The following is a 17724-nucleotide window of genomic DNA, read 5'->3' as shown; positions in this document are numbered from 1 at the left end:
TATCATTCAAAAACAACCACTATTAACAGTTTAGTGTATTTTTGCTGTTTTCCTCTTACTAAGCATTTAAACATTTGTTTTTATTAAAGCAATATAAAAACTTAGAAAACCTTTTAAATTATACAAACTTCTCTGAGACTCCTTGCCACTCCCCCCACCTCCTATGCCAAGTGTCACTTCCTGGGGATAATCATTTTCATCAGTAGTCCACTCACTGTTTGTAAGGGATTTTTGTTTGTTTGTGGTGGTTTCTCCTTAACCTCAAATAATACATTTCACTTCTATTTCTTTTATTTATTTTTTTATTTAAAATTTAAAAACAAATTTTTTTAATTGAAGTATAGTTGATTTACAATGTTGTGTTAGTTCCAGGTGTACAGCATCACTTGTATTTCTTGACTTATTAATTGTAGGTAGTATTCATCAACTTGTCATGAAAGATGAGGAAATTGAACACCTACGGATACTCTGCCTTTGTCCTTCCTGAGTTTGTTAAATATTTTAAATTGTTCACATTTATAATGTTGATATTGTCTCGTGGCTTTAAGGAGATCTTCCATGCTGTGTTTATAGGTTGAGTTTGGATATATAAACCCAGGGGAAAGAGAGGGAAAAGGGAGTGGGGAGGACCCAACAGTCTTAGTACTTCTTATTTATTTATTTTTAAATTTATTTATTTATTTTTATCTTTGGCTGCATTGGGTTTTCGTTGCTGTGCGCGGGCTTTCTCTAATTGCAGTGAGCGGGGGCTACTCTTCGTTGCAGTGCATGGGCTTCTCATTGCGGTGGCTTCTCTTGTGGCAGAGCACAGGCTCTAGGGGTTCAGTAGTTGTGGCTCACGAGCTCTGGAGCGCAGGCTCAGTAGTTGTGGCGCACGGGCTTAGCTGCTCCGTGGCATGTGGGATCTTCCCGGACCAGGGATCGAACCCACGTCCCCTGCATTGGCAGGCGGATTCTTAACCACTGCGCCACCAGGGAAGTCCTCTCAGTACTTCTTTAATTAGTTACACTGATAATATCCCCATCCTGAACTGACTTTTGCCAGTGTTGCCTCTGAACTTGGAATTTCTCTGGGCCTCCTTTGGAAAGGACTCCTCTTACCTATGAACTTTTGGACTGTAGTTTTTCACTCTTTTTGCCCCTTCAGTCTGATCCTAATTAGTTTCTGTCTTCTAGGACTTCTGCAAACTTCTGGTCAGCTGCTAGCTATCTCCATCCCAGGGAGATATATTATGTTTTTTTGGTTTTTTTTTTTTTTGCAGTATGCAGGCCTCTCACTGCTGTGGCCTCTCCCGTTGTGGAGCACAGGCTCCGGATGCGCAGGCTCAGCGGCCATGGCTCATGGGCCCAGCTGCTCCACGGCACGTGGGATCTTCCCGGACCAGGGCACAAACCCATGTCCCCTGCATCGGCAGGTGGACTCTCAACCACTGCGCCACCAGGGAAGCCCGATATATTATGTTTTTAATCTTCAAAAATATTTTTAAAAAATCTATGTGATGGCTCTTCTGTTATTTTCCTGGGACTTCAGGGAGCAGGGAGTTCAATGTGTATGTTCAGTCCACCACTTGGCAACACTAGGAATAACTTCCCCTATATGGCAATGGGTGGTTTCAGCCATATTATGGTAAACCTAATATCTTACTAACTGAATTAACTTAATTTAGATCTTAATACAAACAAGATCACGTCACGTAGGATCATGTCAATATTTATTCAGATGCCAGGACCCAAAGCTCCCTCTTCCCCTTCTTCTCTGTCTTTTGCTAGTGGCTCTGCCTCCTCTCATTTTCTTCTGTTAGATCCATTCTTATCCTAACCGCCTCTTATGTGGTTCCCATAAATGCACCCTGCAAAAACTGAAGGGAAATTGAGGAGTAATTACGTCCCATTCCTACTTAAAACTACATTAATTTATGTTTAAGTACTTATTCAGCGCCTTCCCTTATTGGGCCCTGTTCAAGGTACCACGCATACGACAGAGGATGAAACAGTGACAAACACCCACCCTTGTGGTGCTTATATTCTAAAAGGCAGAGACATCTTATATCCTGTAGGACTGCAGCCATCAGCTCCAAACAAATTGGCAAACACTAGAAGGATAAAACGTGTAATGCTGCCAGCTTAGTAAACACATCATCGAAACTCCTGGCTGGCTTACTGATATCCCAAACTGTTCTAATGAATTACTAGGTAGTCAGTGGATATTTAATAATGATAAAAATAATCACATTGGGCTTCCCTGGTGGCACAGTGGTTGGGAGTCCGCCTGCCGATGCAGGGGACGCGGGTTCGTGCCCCGGTCCGGAAGGGTCCCACGTGCCGCGGAGCGGCTGGGCCCGTGAGCCATGGCCGTTGGGACTGCGCGTCTGGAGCCTGTGCTCCATGGCGGGAGGGGCCACAGCGGTGAGAGGCCCACATACTGTAAAAAAAAAAATAATAATAATAATCACATTAAAAGAACAAAAAATATTATAATTCAAATTTGAAAGCAACATCTATGTCCTACAACAGAGTTATGGTTAAAAACTTGTGACATATCTGTAAAATGGAAATATGCAGCTATTATAAATAATATTTATAAAGTTTTTTTGAGCATGTGAAGATTTTTTTAAGATGATGAGAAAATTGTTATAAGTAAAAAAAATCACGTATAAAATTGTGTACATAGTTTGATTCTGTACGTTAATTAAGCTGTCTCGATATTCAAAAATACAACAGTATCACTGCTTTCAACTGTGCTCTGTTCAATTCCAGATTAACATCTTGGACAGATTCCATAACACTGTGGTTACTTTCAGGTTTTGAAGTATAGTCTAGTTTTAAACCTTCAGTCTCATTTCTGATTCAATTTCTTTTCCTTCCCTTGTACAGTAGAAGCTGGAACTCTGAACACAACAGAAGTAGGGGAGGCCGTACAGCTGGTTCTGGACAATGGAGGTGGTCAGCATCCACCTCCTTTTGTGAATGGCCCACGGGTCACAGGTGGGGAGATATCACTTGTCTCTCTCTGGTTCGTCGTGTTCTTGTCCGATGCCAATGCCTCAGAGGATGAGATGGTCTCTAGACAGGTGAAGTGTGGGTCCCTTGGGGCAATGCTCAGCTTTCCGCAGGTCCCCTCTGTTGCTGTGGGGAAGAGAAGGGCAAACTAGACTTCCTTCAGGTCGCCCAGCTGTTTGCCCTCCCAGCTTCTATGGGTTGTGCATCTACCACACATCTGCCTCCATGCTCTTCTGCTTCTCCTCTAACTCTCCACTCCTTCCCTGGAATAATGAGACTTCGGGTGTCCCTGCCATGTCCTTTAAAATCATGGCCAACTGATTGGGGACAGGAGCCTTCACCTTCTTCTAGGCATACTGTATCTTCAAGCCTTATTGGGAGTGGTTTTTCTACTCTCAGCTTCAGACATTTCTAGACTAGAAATGGACATTAGTCTCTATGCATGCCCCATAAACAATGGAAGATACTCCCAAAGCCATCTCAAATGCCCTATTCCGATGGCAGCACAAAGGGGCTGCAACTTAGCAGGCGTCAGTCAGGGAGCAAGATGCTAGTCTCCTCTTCTTCAAGTTACCTGTGAATTGTTCTCCTGGATTTCTTCCCCTCACCCCTTTGGTGAGGCCCAAAGGCCCAAAGGCCTTTCCTTTGGTGAGATGAAGACAAAGAAAGGAGTTTCCTAGGGTGGTGGTTGGTAGTGGTAAGACTGCTTCTATACTTTTTAAAAGCACTGGTAGAAGGTTTTGAGTCCTAATTATTTATGGCTCTTTAGAGAATGATCTCAGCTTTGGGAAGTAGCCACAATTCTGGACCAACAGGAAAAAATCCCATGCAACATGCCACTAAGCAGGAAGTGGGTAAGGGGAAGACTAGAGACACTTTCAAGTTTAATAACTTTTACCCCACTATTTGTATTATTTAATTTTTATTATCTGAAAAGAAAAGTCTTCTCAATTCATCCAACTCTTGCGGTTTTCTTAAATGTCTTAGGTATTGTCCTAGTGTCAGAGTCTGCCTGGTGTCTGCTCCCAGTTACTAATGTTGGTGTTATAGACTGGACCAAAGCTTATGAAATGGCTACCCTGTTCTCCCTAACCTTCTACCTGGTCCAGATACCATGACCTTAACCCCACTCTTGTCCTGTCACTAGGAGCAGGCAACTGGCCACTATGCCTTTTTTTTTTGCGGTACGTGGGCCTCTCCCTGCTGTGGCGTCTCCCGTTGCAGAGCACAGACTCCGGATGCGCAGGCTCAGCGGCCATGGCTCACGGGCCCAGCCGCTCCACGGCATGTGGGATCTTCCCGGACCGGGTCACGAACCCGTGTCTCCTGCATCGGCAGGTGGACTCCCAACCACTGTGCCACCAGGGAAGCCCGCCACTATGCCTTTGACAAGAAGAAATAGAGTTCAAGGTTGCCAAACAGGACAAGCGGGATGTTGCTCCCTGTTGTCTGATTTCTTACCTGAGCTTTCACAGCCAGGTCCCTCGTTCTTATCTCAGGATCCAGTATGGTGAATTGCATTGTTACTGATGCTCATCCACAGCCTGGACTTGCCTGGGTGTCCTGCTTTGCCTCTGAATTTTAAGGAAGGGCATCCTGTGCACGTCAGCTTCCCTAAACTCTAATGCTAGATTGTGACCTATCACTAGCTTCTGCCCATGCCAGTTCACTAAAACTTCTTTCACCAAGGATAAGAACAGCCATGAATTGCAATATTTTTAAAAATTGTAGCAAAATACACATAAATATATACAAAATTTACCATTTTAAGGGTACAGTTCAGTGGCAGTAAGTAAATTCAAATGTATAACCATCACTATTGTCTATTTCCAGAAGGTTTTCATCATCTCAAACAAAAATGCTGTATCCATTAGACAGTAACTCCCATTCTCTCCCTGCCCTTTTGCTGCTGGTTACCTCGGTTCCACTATCTGTCTCTCTGAGCTTACCTATTCTGGATATTTCATATGATATTAATGTTTTCCCCAAGGCTTACTCGCCTCTGGTTACACTGATCATTGAGTGCCAGATTTTTATGGGTTTTTGTTTGTTTGTCTTCTGTTCTTTTTTTCTTTTTTTAATTGAAGTATAGTTGGTGTACAGGATTATATGTTACAGGTATACAATATAGTGGCTTACGATTTTTAAAGGTTATACTCCATTTATAGTTGTTATAAAATATTGCCTATATTCCTTGTGTTGTACAATATATCCCTATAGCTTATTTTATACCTAATAGTTTGTACCTCTTAATCCCCTACCCCTATCTTGCCCCACCCCCTTTCCCTCTCCCAACTGGAAACCACTAGTTTGTCCTCTATATCTGTGAGTCTGTTTCCCTTTTCTTATATTCAGTAGTTTATATTTTTAGATTCCACATATAAGTGATATCAGACAGTTTTTGTCTTTCTCTGTTTGACTTATTTCTCTTAACATAATGCCCTCCAAGTCCATCCATGTTGCCGCAAATGGCAAAATTTCATTCTTTTTTATGGGTGAGGGGATTCCGTTGTACATACATACCATATCTTCTTTATCCATTCATTTGTTGATGAACACTTAGGTTGCTTCCTTATCTTGGCAATTGCAAATAATGCTGCTATGAACATTTGGGTGCGTGTATCTTTTCAAATTAGTGTTTTTGTTTTCTTTGGATATATACCCAGGAGTGGAATTGCTGGCTCATAAGGTAGTTCTGTTTTTAGTTTTTTGAGAAACCTCCATACTGTTCTCCACAGTGGCTACACCAATTTACACTCCTACCAACAGTGTGCGAGGGTTCCCTTTTCTCCACATCCTCGCCAACATTTGCTGTTTTTTTTAAAAATGATCAGCAAGTATTAGCAAAGTGCTAAAAACTGCCACCAGGCTGAGATTTTCTGTTTCCTTAATTCAGAAAGATTGGAGGCCAGTTATGTAATACTATACCTGTAGACCACTGAAGTGATTTCATGTGCCACTAGTATTAAGAGGCCAACATTTTGGCCAGTACTACTTTGTAAATGTTTTACAGTTTGCTCATGTTTCCCCTAGTGTTATGTAGGCTCTCCAAACTTTACTTAACCTAGTATAAGTTCCTTATATACATGTAGTGAGAAGAAACTTTAAATATCTTTTATAATTCCTTTTCCTTTGGAATCATATTTTTGAATTATCTTCCTATTGATTTAATTATCAAGAAAAAAGTGCAGTTGCTGAGATCAAAAAGATTATTCGAATTTACCGAGGGAAAAAAGGTTCAAAAAAAAAAAAGGAAGGAAAGAAAAGAGAAATCATGTTAATTCTTCTTTAATAATTCAAGATTTCAGTGATCCAAAAGTATTGGGGGAAAAAAATCACCTGAGTAATAAAGCATGCATCATTTGAACGGATTAAAGTTCAAATCACTGCAAAGCAGCTTACTTTTCATCCATCACCATGGATACAAAAGGACAGCTCAAGTACAGGCATCTGACATCACAAGCATGTCCAAACAAGCCAGGGAGGAGAGCGGAGGCACAAAGGACTGGAAGAAAAGCCACGAAGGGAGGGGAGGAAGAGGCAGAGGGAATGGGTTATTGTTAAAATGATAAATCAGAAGTTCGGTTGGGAGGATTAAATAGGTGGAGGCACGAGGCCAGCTGAGAAGCTTGGAGACCAGCGGTTGTTTACAATGACCTTTAAATACCTTCTTAGCCAGAAATAGAACCAGAGGAAGACTGAGAAGAGGTATATCAGATCATTCGCTACTCAAACGGCAATTTCAATAGTTTCATTTGTTCTCCTTATTTTATTTTTAGACTTTAATTTTAACTAATGTTCTAAAGGTTTCACTTGCCTGGCCAGTGGTTAAGACTCCGCAGAGGCTCAGGTTTGATCCCTGGTCCGGGAAGTAAGATCCCGCATGCTGCGCGGCTCTGTCAAAACAAACAAAAAACAAAAAAACCTCAATCCCCAAAGTAGCTGAAATCTCCAAATAACAGCTGAAAAGACTCAATGGGACCAGTACCCACAGGACAATACAAAGTGGTAAATATTGAGACAAATTGCTAGGTATTAAGTTCTTCTTCATGAACAGGCACAATTTTTACTATTTAAAATTTTTTATTAACTTAAAATTTTGTTTCCTATAAAGCGACAATGAGTGCATCTTATTCTCAGGTTGCTGCCTAGCGTATAAAGACCTGGACTTGGAAACTCTGGGTTGGGATGTGTGCTGATAAAGGTATAACAACCGGTTCTCTGGGGAAAGCCCTGATTTGTAGCGTTTGCTGGTTTCTGTGGTTTAAATATTTTCGCCATGCCTGATCTCCAGCTACTGTCCTGATGTCAGCTGGCGTACAAACTTTCTGAAAATGTTAACAGTTGGCTCTTGGGAGCCAGTACCAGCGAGCTCTCACAGGTCATTGATTGGTTTCTGTGACAGCTCTGACACCAGCTTGTCCTGGGACTCCAAGCATCTCACAAGACCTCAGTTTCCTCATGGGATGAAGGGGTTGGAACTGGACTTAAAGTTTGGTTGTTAAAATTCTGTGTTGGTTTGCCCTGGTGATTTGAGAGAGGATTCTCCCTGCTTCTGGGAGGGGTTTGGGAGATCCTCACATGTACTTCCCCTTTGCACAGCTATCCTGACTCTATAATAGAGTATATATATATTTTTTTTCCTTTATTTAAAATTGAAGTATAGTTGATTTACAATATCATGTTAGTTTCAGGTATACAGCACGCTGATTCAGTTATACATATATATATTCTTTTTCAGATTCTTTCCCCTTATAGATTATTACATAACGTTGAGTAGAGTTCCCTGTGCTATACAGTAGGTCCTTGTTGATTATCTATTTTATGTATAATAGTGTATATATGTAAATCCCATCCTCCTAATTTATCCACCCCCCCTTCCCTTTTGGTAACCATAAGTTTATTTTGCATGTTTGTGGGTCTCTTTCTGTTTTGTAAATAAGCTCATTTGTATTTTTTTTTAGATTCCACATATAAATGGTATCATATGATATTTGTCTTTGTCTGGCTTACTTCGTTTAGTATGATAATCTCCAGGTCCATCCATGTTGCTGCTAATGGCATTATTTCATTCTTTTTTATGGCTGAGTACTATTCCATTGTATATATGTACCACATCTTCTTTAATCATTCATCTGTCAATGGACACTTGGGTTGTTTCCATGCCTTGGCTATTGTAAATAGTACTGCCATGAACATTGGGGTGCATGTACCTTTTCAAATTGTAGTTTTCTCTGGATATATGCCCAGGAGTGGGATTGCTGGATCATATGATAACTCTATTTTTAGTTTTATAAGGAAGCTCCATACTGTTTTCCATAGTGGCTATACCAATTTACATTCCCGTCAACAGCGTAGAAGGGTTCCTTTTTCTCATAGAGTATATTTTAGATTTCTGTGTAACCTACTGTTTGAAAAGAAGCTTCTATTACTATGGGAAAAAAAATCAGAAAGCCACTTGAATAATTGATCTTAAAGACCCCCTTCCAAAAAAAAAAAGACCCCCTTCCATTTATGAAAATTGACGATTCTATGAAACTAAAAATGTGAGTCAAACACGAATATAATGATGTCTGTGGATTGTGCTGTACTCACAATAGTACTTTCTTTTTCTTGGTTAAATCTTAAACTAAACAGTGGCTGAAAGAGTCAGCCATACCTGAGTGGAGTTGTACCCATGGAATCATAGACTTTAAAATGAGAAGAACTTAGAGGCGATTTCCTCCAAGGGTTTCAAATATGCCCAAGGGGTTCATCCAAGTCCCCTCAGAAGATACTCTGTGTGTGTGTGCATGTGTATGCACAAACACGTGTGTATGCTAAACAGGTGTGAGCCACTTGTACCCCTCCCTCCCCATTGGCATTCCTCCTTCAACAGAGAAGTACATCTTATGTTTTAAATATTGGCTTTCCATTCAAGATTTCCCTTGAGGAAAGGGTTCCGATGTGTGTATGGGGGAAAGGGGAAGACTGGGAACAGAGTAAAGACAAGTGATTAATGCCATTTGCTTTGTTTTAAAAAAGAAGAATTCCTTGTCCTCTATCCCACAACCAGTAAGAGGCTGAGTCATGTCTAAAATTCAGGTCTTTAAGTTTTCAGACTATTATTTCCCTTTTCAGAAGCTGACTACCTTCCTTATTACATGCCTTTGGGTAAATAGTCTAACCCTATATTGCCCAATAGGGTAGCCACAACCCACTGTTGAGTACTTGAAGTGTGGCTGGTCTGAGATGTGTTGTAACTGTAAAATAGACACTTAAGTGTCAAAGTCTTAGTAGAAAAAAATGTGAAATATCTCATTGATAATTTTAAAATATCAATTGCATGTTGAAAATGATAATACTTCGGATATATTATGTTAAATGAATTGTCTAAAACTTATTTTAGCCTGAGTACTAGACAGTTTAAAATTAAACATGTGGCTCACATTATGGGTCTATTAGACAAATCTGACTTAACCTTGGGGTCAGTTTCCTCATCTATTGAAAGTGGGAAGCATCTGCCCTTTCTATTTCTCAGGATTGTTTTAAAATCAAATGAGGTAATCTTTGTGAAAGTGCTATGGAAAATGCTACACAAATCTAAGATCCTACTCCAAGGCATTTTAATGCTTGTTGGGTCACCCATTGTGTTAGTTGCTCCTTGGAAAGTTTTGTGGAGTTTTTTCTTTGTTATTGTTTATATGTTTTTGGAGGGTGGGGCAGGGAGAGGTAAAGTAATAGTGTAGGCTACAAACATAATAATGAGCACATTCACTCAGTCTTCTCATTTATATTCTGTGTGTGCACTGAGTCTGTTAACTCAGCCTCAGTACTGAACCGTATGAATGGTAGATGCTATACTTACATGCTGTGAGGATCTCAGCTTGAGCCATAGACCTCAGAATCCTCCTGGGAAAGAACTTTTCCAAGGGGAAAAGGGTAAAGTACAGCTACCTTGATCAAGAGCTGTCAGAGAAGGTAGTGTCTGACTACAGCACTCAAATCCATGCCAGTCCAGCTCCCTACTGTGTTTGTATGATAAGGCAAGAGAAATGAAAGCACTGTTTCATTAAATTATGTAAAACATCTGGGCATAATGAGTGTCTTAGTCAGTGTGGGCTGCTATAACAAAAATACTGTACCATTGACTGGGTGGCTTAAACAACATTAATTTATTTCTCACAGTTCTGGAAGCTAAGAAGTCAAGATCAAGATGGCAGCAGATCTGGTGTCTGGTGAGAACCCACTTCCTGGCTTGCAGGTAGCTGTCTCATTGTAGCCTCACATGGCAGAGTCCTAGCTTTCTGGCCTCTTCTTATAAGAGCAATAATCCCATTTGTGAGAGGTCCACCCTCATGACCTGATCACCTCCTAAAGGCCCCATTTCATAATACCATTACATTGGAGATTAGATTTCAACATATGAATTTTCAGGGAGACACAAACATTCAGTCTATAACAGCAAGAAACACTTAACTGGGATCCGTGTAACAGAGAGTGGCACATAGGGAAGGGGGCATATCACTTTCACCTCCAAAACTTGGCTCTGGAACACTAGGTCAGGATGCTGTTGGGAAAATAGAAACTGCACTAGGTTTAAATAGAGGGTATTTGGGAATTCCCTGGCAGTCCAGTGGTTAGGGCTTCATGTTCTCACTGCCGAGGCCGTGGGTTCAATCCCTGGTCGGGGAACTAAGATCCCTCAAGCCGTGCTGTGTGGCAATAAATAAATAAATAAATAAATAAAATAAAATAAATGAGAGTATTTAATACAGGGAACTGGTACACAGGTGTTGAAAGGCTGAAAGATCACAAAGGATCACCAAAATAACCCAGATATTTGTAACTGCAAAAAGCAGTTACCTGTATGGATTAAAGGAATAAACACAGAGGTGGGGTCACTAGAACCTAGGGACTCAGAGAGAAGGCCCCACAGGTCTGGTATCTACACCCAGAGGAGAGAGCTCTAGGTATCTAGTCCTGGGAGCAGCAAAAGACATGTTAGACTAGAGCCAACTGCTTCTGCTGCTGGAGCAATACTGATAGGAACAGGGACACGAAGAAGGAATGTCTCTCTGCTCACCACCTGCCTTCTAAACTTTCCCCAATGCCTTCTGCTATCAGAACCTGACAGTGAGCCAACTCACAAGGGAGTCTGGGAAATGCAGATAGCTAAGTCCTAATGCCAGCATCACATAATAGAATACAGAAAGGCAGGCTAGGAAGTGAGAAACAATAGGTATTTAACTGGCACTATTCCAGTTCAACTTTGGCACTGACATAGTGGTGGTACTTAGTGAACCAGTAACAGCCACCAGTGGAAACTGCTGGGTTCTGGAGAGAAAGGGGAGAGACTAACCATGATAGGGCAGTGGTCCTATTGTCTCTCCTAAGAAGGACTACCATTGAAGGTAATGGTGTTTGTAAGTATGAGACACTCTCTAGGAAGTCCCATAAATTACTGGTGGGGAAGTCTTTTGACAGTGGAGGGTCAACTATAAATCAGAAGGGGTCAAAGGACAAAAAAATTTGGCTGATCTGATCTGTATTTACAGACTGGGGATCTTAGAATTACATGTGCTTTTCTAAAAAGAACTTTAAAAAACAGCAGACCATCCGAACCTATTTGAATAAAATTATTATCACTTTTGGGGACATCTGTTGGTTTTGTCCCATATTCCTTCTTCCAGTAACGGCATTCCAGTTTTCCTTTGGAGAAGCACCTCTCTCAGCTCTTCTGGGTGAACATAAAAATACAGGTGACTTGATCATACCCTTTCCACCTCCCCACCCCAAGGAGCCACTTGGCCACAGTAATTAGTTCATGTTCAGGTACGAGCAGAGTTAATACCAGGATTTCTGCTGGACCAATCAGAAAAGAGGTGTTCTTTTTCCTACGGGGTTGCTAGATGAATAGAATGTAAGTTTGGCACTTTGGTGGTCAAACTTGGCAGGGAAAGCCTGCCTGACATAAAAAAGTACATGCAAGAGACAAAGAGAAAACAAAAATTTAATATCAATAACATTGAGCACTTGGATCCAACCATATTTGGAGCTGGGTTTACTTCTAGATTTTTCTATCATATAAAAGAATCTATTCTTCTTTGTTTTTTACTAAGCCATTTTTAAAAATTGAGGTAAAGTTCACATACAGTGAAAAACACCTATCTTAATTATAAATTTTCATGAGTTTTGATAAAGGAAACACTCTTAACTACCTCCTCAGTCAAGATACAGTATATTCACATCACTCTTTCACTCCTTTCCAGTCCGTCCCTACCCCACCCCCATAGTCTACTGTTCTGATATTCACCAGTTAAGATGAACTTCGCCTGTTTTTTAACTGATAGTTAGTGGAAATATACAGAATATATGCTTTTGTGTCTGACTTCTTCTGCTCAACATTATGCCTTTGAAATTCATCCATGCTGACCAGTAGTTAATTCTGTTGATGACCAGCATTACATTGTAAGGATAATACTGTATTTAAAAATATTATTCTCATGTTAATGGATATTTGGGTTGTTTCCTGTTTTGCCTAATATGAATAACGCTGCTATAAATGCTATTGATTAAGTATTTTTTGAATTTTTTTTTTATATCTCTAGTGTAAATACCTTGGCGAAATTACTGGGTCATATTATAAATGTATGTTTAACTTCCTAAGAAATGCTGTCTGCATTTTCACCTGGATGTCCCAAAGATATCTCAAACATGGTCCCCAAACCATTTATTACTGTCCTTTATCTCATACTTGCCCTTCTGTACTCACCGTCTTTGGTGAAGGGTACCAGGCGTCTTCTCCAGGAATTTGGGGTCAACCTGGGATTCTTCTTCCCCATCACCCTCTCACATACAATCAGTCACCCAAACTTATAACATAGGTAATACACACCCATTTTCTTTCTCTCCCTACTACAATTGCAGTATAACATAGTACAGTCATTTTCAAACTTTCTTTTTTTTTACTTTGAGACATAGTAATACCACATAATAGATATATAAAAATCACTGAAACAGAAGTTTCATAAAATGATATTTATCCTTCCTGTACACAATATACTCTGGTATTTTCTGTTCTCCTCTATATCCATTAAAAAATGTGGTTACAAACCATAAATTGATTTGATAATTCATTAATAAACCACAAAAACAGGTGGTTGAAAGCCCGGGTCCTAGAGTCAGACAGGGATTTAAACCCCTACTCTGCTATTTCCTAACTGTAACCCTGGGCAAAGCACTTAGCCTCTTTCAGCCCCAGACTTCATTTGTAACAAACAAATAACAAAAATAACACTATATCAGAGTCGTAGTAAGGATTAAATTGGGTTGCAGCAAGGATTAAAGTGAGTATGTAAAACTGTATGCCCAGGGCCAGGAATAGAAGATGCTCACTTGATATGGGTCAATATTGACCCCTTGATCAATATTTGTTGATTCAGGCCCTCCTCATTTCTTGCCTATGTTACCAGCCCCTTCCGGAAGTTTTAAAGGTCTTACCTGACCTTTCTGCTTCTAGTCTTACCCTGCTGGGATAATCTTTCTAAAGTGCAGATCAAATCATATCAGTCCAAAAATTCATCAGTCACTACCTATGGTGTTTGGGATTAAATACAAGCTTAAAAACGCATTTAAACATCTCTAGCCTTTGCTTCCTACCCAACCATACACTGGAGAGAGAAGGCGCTACTCCCTCTCTCAGTGTATGCTCTACCTTTCCCCATGCCCTCCCCCATGATGTTTACTAAACGATTTGCCCTGCCTCTGGGCATATACTGCCCTGCCTGGGTATATACTGATTTATTTCTACCTTATTTATCTTCCCATTTCTGGTTAGCTTTATGTGGCATAAGCTCTAATCCAAGAGTTATTTCCTCTGGGAATCATATCTGGGCCACCAGGCTGAGTTAAGAGTCCCTTCTCCAAGTCCCCTTAGCACCTTAGGTATATCTTTATAATTGCCCTTATTACATAGATGACCTGCAATCAGAAGGTCATCTTCTGATGATGACCTTGTTCATTAGACAGCAGGCAGCTGGAAGACAAGGACCTCATTTTTCATCTCTGTGTTCCCCAAGTACTCAATATGTATTTAATGAATGAACGAAGGTTTCTACCTCAGAAATTTCCCATTGCAGCTCTGCTATGCCATTTTTCTGTTTTCAGTGGAGAAATACCTATTATGCTAGAACTCCAAAGTAGTAAAAACACTTTTTTCTTTACCTAGGATATTTATTGTCAATTAAAAAGACAGTCACTGATTTTAATAGAATCTCCTGTGGATTATTTTTAGTTGAGAACAGGCAATCATCTACTAAGAAAACTATACTAACATTCTCCCTTTCAGATCTAACAATGTGAATACAAATAGAATTACATTTTCCTTCAACGTTAGTCCTACTGCGTTGGAGACAGCATTTGATCTGTAAGTCAATTTACTTAAAGATGTAATTGTGGAGTAACAAAATATGAAAACATGTATTAAAAACTAGCTTAAACCAGCTTTTGATTTAGTTCTTTCTATGCAAAACAAAAGCCCCCCAAATTCAAATAAACTCTAAGAAATTGAGAAACTATTAATGATTTACTCACCAATTATGAAAGAAAAATACTAGTAAACATCTCAATAGCCTTATTTCTTTCTCCACTAACAAAATAATTAACTTGTAAATTTCATCAAGTGATCAAATAAGATTTATCCTTTAAAGAAAGTAATAGTCAAAGATTATCAGCTTTCTGTACTGCAAAGGCAAATAATAACAAAAATCAATTAGACTAAATTTGTTTTTATAAGAGCAGACTACTTTCTGTGTCCCCAGTTTTACTGTTCTTTATACCCTACTCAAGTTTTCCTAAGCCATTCCATTTTTTTAAACATCTGGTGTATTAGATAATGTTTAAAAGTTAATATTATGTGTTGGCAACCCACTATTTACCTGGAATTTATAAATAAATTTAAAATTTTCTAGCAATATGGACACCAAACAGTTAGATTTAGAATTTTCGAATTTTGTATTACTTATCACAAAAGGTAAAATATATAAGAATATATATATATATATTCTTTTTTTTTAAGAATTGTATTAAATGGACAACTGAACTTTAGCTAAGAATAATTATATGCTGGTGTACTTTCTAAGTTGTGATTATTTCTAGTATGCCCATTTTAAATTATAGTCATTGTAATTTCTGGATTGCCTACAGTTGGAAAGTCTACTTACTAGTCTATTAATTTTATGAAGCTTCTAACAAGTTGTTCAAACACTTAAGTTTCCGCATATGCAAAATGGGAATAAGTCTACTGGTAAGCATTTCTAGGAAGATTTTAATTGACATCATCTGTATCACTGTTGCCACATAGTATTAAACAAGGCAATCAGAGTCCTGCAAAAAGTTAACATTCAGTTAAATCTGGAGATATTGCAATAACAATATAAGCCCCAAAATAATAAAAATAAAACTCCAAAGTGCTTAATAATTATTAACATAAATTTTTTCATAAACATAATCTTTAAAAATAATAAGTCTGTTTCCTGTTGCTTATAATTTCAAGTGGCAGAAATGTAAAGATGTAATTTTGTTGGCTTTGTTTCCCTTTTTTTTTTTTGAAAAGCAGAATTCTATGTAGTATATAGTGAAATGAAATGGCAAATGGTATAATCTTAGGAAATTCCAGCCCTATCAAAATCATATCAAAACCATGTAAAATCACATAAAAACATTTGAAATTATCTCCTATTTTGGGATAACCTTTTAAAAAATTAGTTCAATAAACTGATTCTTAACTTATGTAGGTTTATAAATTCTTTTGGTCTTTTTCCTAGGTCCAACAAATTGATAGTCACTGTTATTCCAAGTACAATAGAGTGAATAAAACTGTACATTGTAAAGATCTTGAAAATGTGTTACATACAATTAGACAATTTTGTGGAGACTCCTGAACTTTTAAATTCTTTCTTGCTTGCCAGCAACTCTATTAACCTGTAGGTGAAACACATTAAAGGCCTTAAATTTGAAACCTGGAACTTAGCTGACCTTGGCTTGGATCCTGACCCCACCACTTACTACTTTAGTATCTAGTGGTAGATCCTTTAACCTTTCAGAATCTGTTTCCTCAGGTAGAACGATGAATAACAATACCAGTCTAGAACCTGAATGAAGCCAGAATATTACACTGACTAGCACACTGTTAGTGCTAAATAAATACTGTTTCATTCTCAGCTCTCCTTGAGTGCTAGCAAACCCCAGTTTGACTATTTGGGGAGAGACTCTTTTTGGTTTTGTTTTTTAATCTAGTTACAGGATGTTTTTTGACTCTCTATAGCAAGTTCCTTTAAAAGTAATCCATCAATGCGTTTACTGAGCTACATAGTATTAACTTTAACGGAGTAATAACCAGTGAACTAGTTTAATGAAGAGTATTAGCAGATTTAAACAAATTAATGAAAAGCTATTTCCGTGCAGTTTCTGGTATTACTCATCTTAATTTTTTAACTAACAGATGATTACTATCTTCTCCCGATTATTGCGCATAGAGACGATTGTATTTAATTATGGTATTGTTTAGGTGGGTTAATCTTTAACTTGAAGTAAAATATATTGACAGGGTAAAATGAAAGGTTTGAAACAGTGCAAGTCGAAAACATGGTCAAGCAAGAAACGGAATTACCGTAATTCATGGTCAGAAGATTGATTAGAACGCCTTTGCCTTCAAGAATTAGATTCTCTGCAGAATGAAAGTGCTAGAGAAATTAACAAAGGCGAGAACACCGGAGTATGGTGTTAAACCATCTTGATAATCAGAAGGCTCAGAAAGGCTTGAAACTTCATCGCAGAGAGGATTTTCTTTTTACCTTCCCTGCCTCCCGCAATTAATGCCATTTAATATATACTGTCAATTATTTTTGAAGGGAAAATATGCCTTAAAGCAGCTCTCAATAGGTTACTGACATGCGCCACAAATGTCATTCCACCTCAAACCCCTTCCAAAACCTAACAATCACTTTTAAGCCTAGTTCGGGGCACTTTCGTGCTTCACTAAAGCCAGGTCTTCGAGGCAGGCGCATCAGTACACTTATTCCACATCCTCCTGAAAATCAGCAATTTCAGTGCTAAGACAGAGAAGCGACTAGCTTTTTGTTTCTAATTTAAAACCAAGCGATTTCCAAAAACGATTCGAGACAATTTTCAATGTTTTCAACTACGCAGTGGCTTATTTCTACAATTCACGTCAAGTAACCCCTCTCCTCTCCGCCCGCGCCATTCACCTCCCACCACCCAGGGACCTAGACTCTCTGCGGCCGCCCCTGGCTTCGCTCAGCTTAAAGGGCCGGGCGCGCTTCTACGAGCTTCAGTGCGCACGACTTCGCCGCTCTCCGTAGCCTCTACAGCCAGAGCGGTCAACCAATGGCCGCCTAGTCTCGTACTCATCGTCCCGCCTTCCGGTTCCACTGAAGCCAATAGAAAGAGCCCTCTAACAACAGAAGCCAATGGGAGGCCGGGGGCGGGCTTATCATTGGCTGCGGGCGTCCCGCAGTGCAGTCTGGGCCCCCCCCCCTCCGTTACCCTGGAGCCGAGGTCGCCGCGCCGTTGCAACCCAGGAGCTGACGTCCCCGCCCCTACCTTAGCCCCGTGTTCAAACTTCCCGCACCCCAGCCCCCTGAGCGCCCGCCCCGCAGCCGAGTCTGGCATCCCCTCTTTGGCGGCCAGACGCCGAGGCCCCGCGGACAGAAGGTAAGGAGG

General features: G+C 39.7%; 1 protein-coding gene across 2 annotated transcripts in view; it reads left to right on the top strand.

The window, feature by feature from the left end:
• Nucleotides 1-17724, top strand: part of LCA5 (lebercilin LCA5) — a 177678-nt gene that overhangs the window by 68307 nt on the left and 91647 nt on the right. Inside the window, exon 2 of one of the 2 annotated variants that reach the window (XM_089921765.1) lies at nt 10168-10243. The gene's annotated coding sequence lies outside the window, so the exon portion shown is untranslated. Of the gene's footprint in view, nt 1-10167; nt 17716-17724 lie in introns of both variants that reach the window. The other variant, XM_089921763.1, reaches the window with a different exon arrangement.

The sequence above is a fragment of the Delphinapterus leucas genome, chromosome 12 (genome assembly GCF_059928025.1).
Source record: "Delphinapterus leucas isolate spDelLeu-1000000601 "Yukka" chromosome 12, BTC_Dleu_Yukka2, whole genome shotgun sequence".
In the NCBI taxonomy this organism is placed as follows: Eukaryota; Metazoa; Chordata; class Mammalia; order Artiodactyla; family Monodontidae; genus Delphinapterus; species Delphinapterus leucas.
Note: the sequence above shows the minus strand (reverse complement) of the source record. Positions and strands in the feature narration are given on the sequence as shown.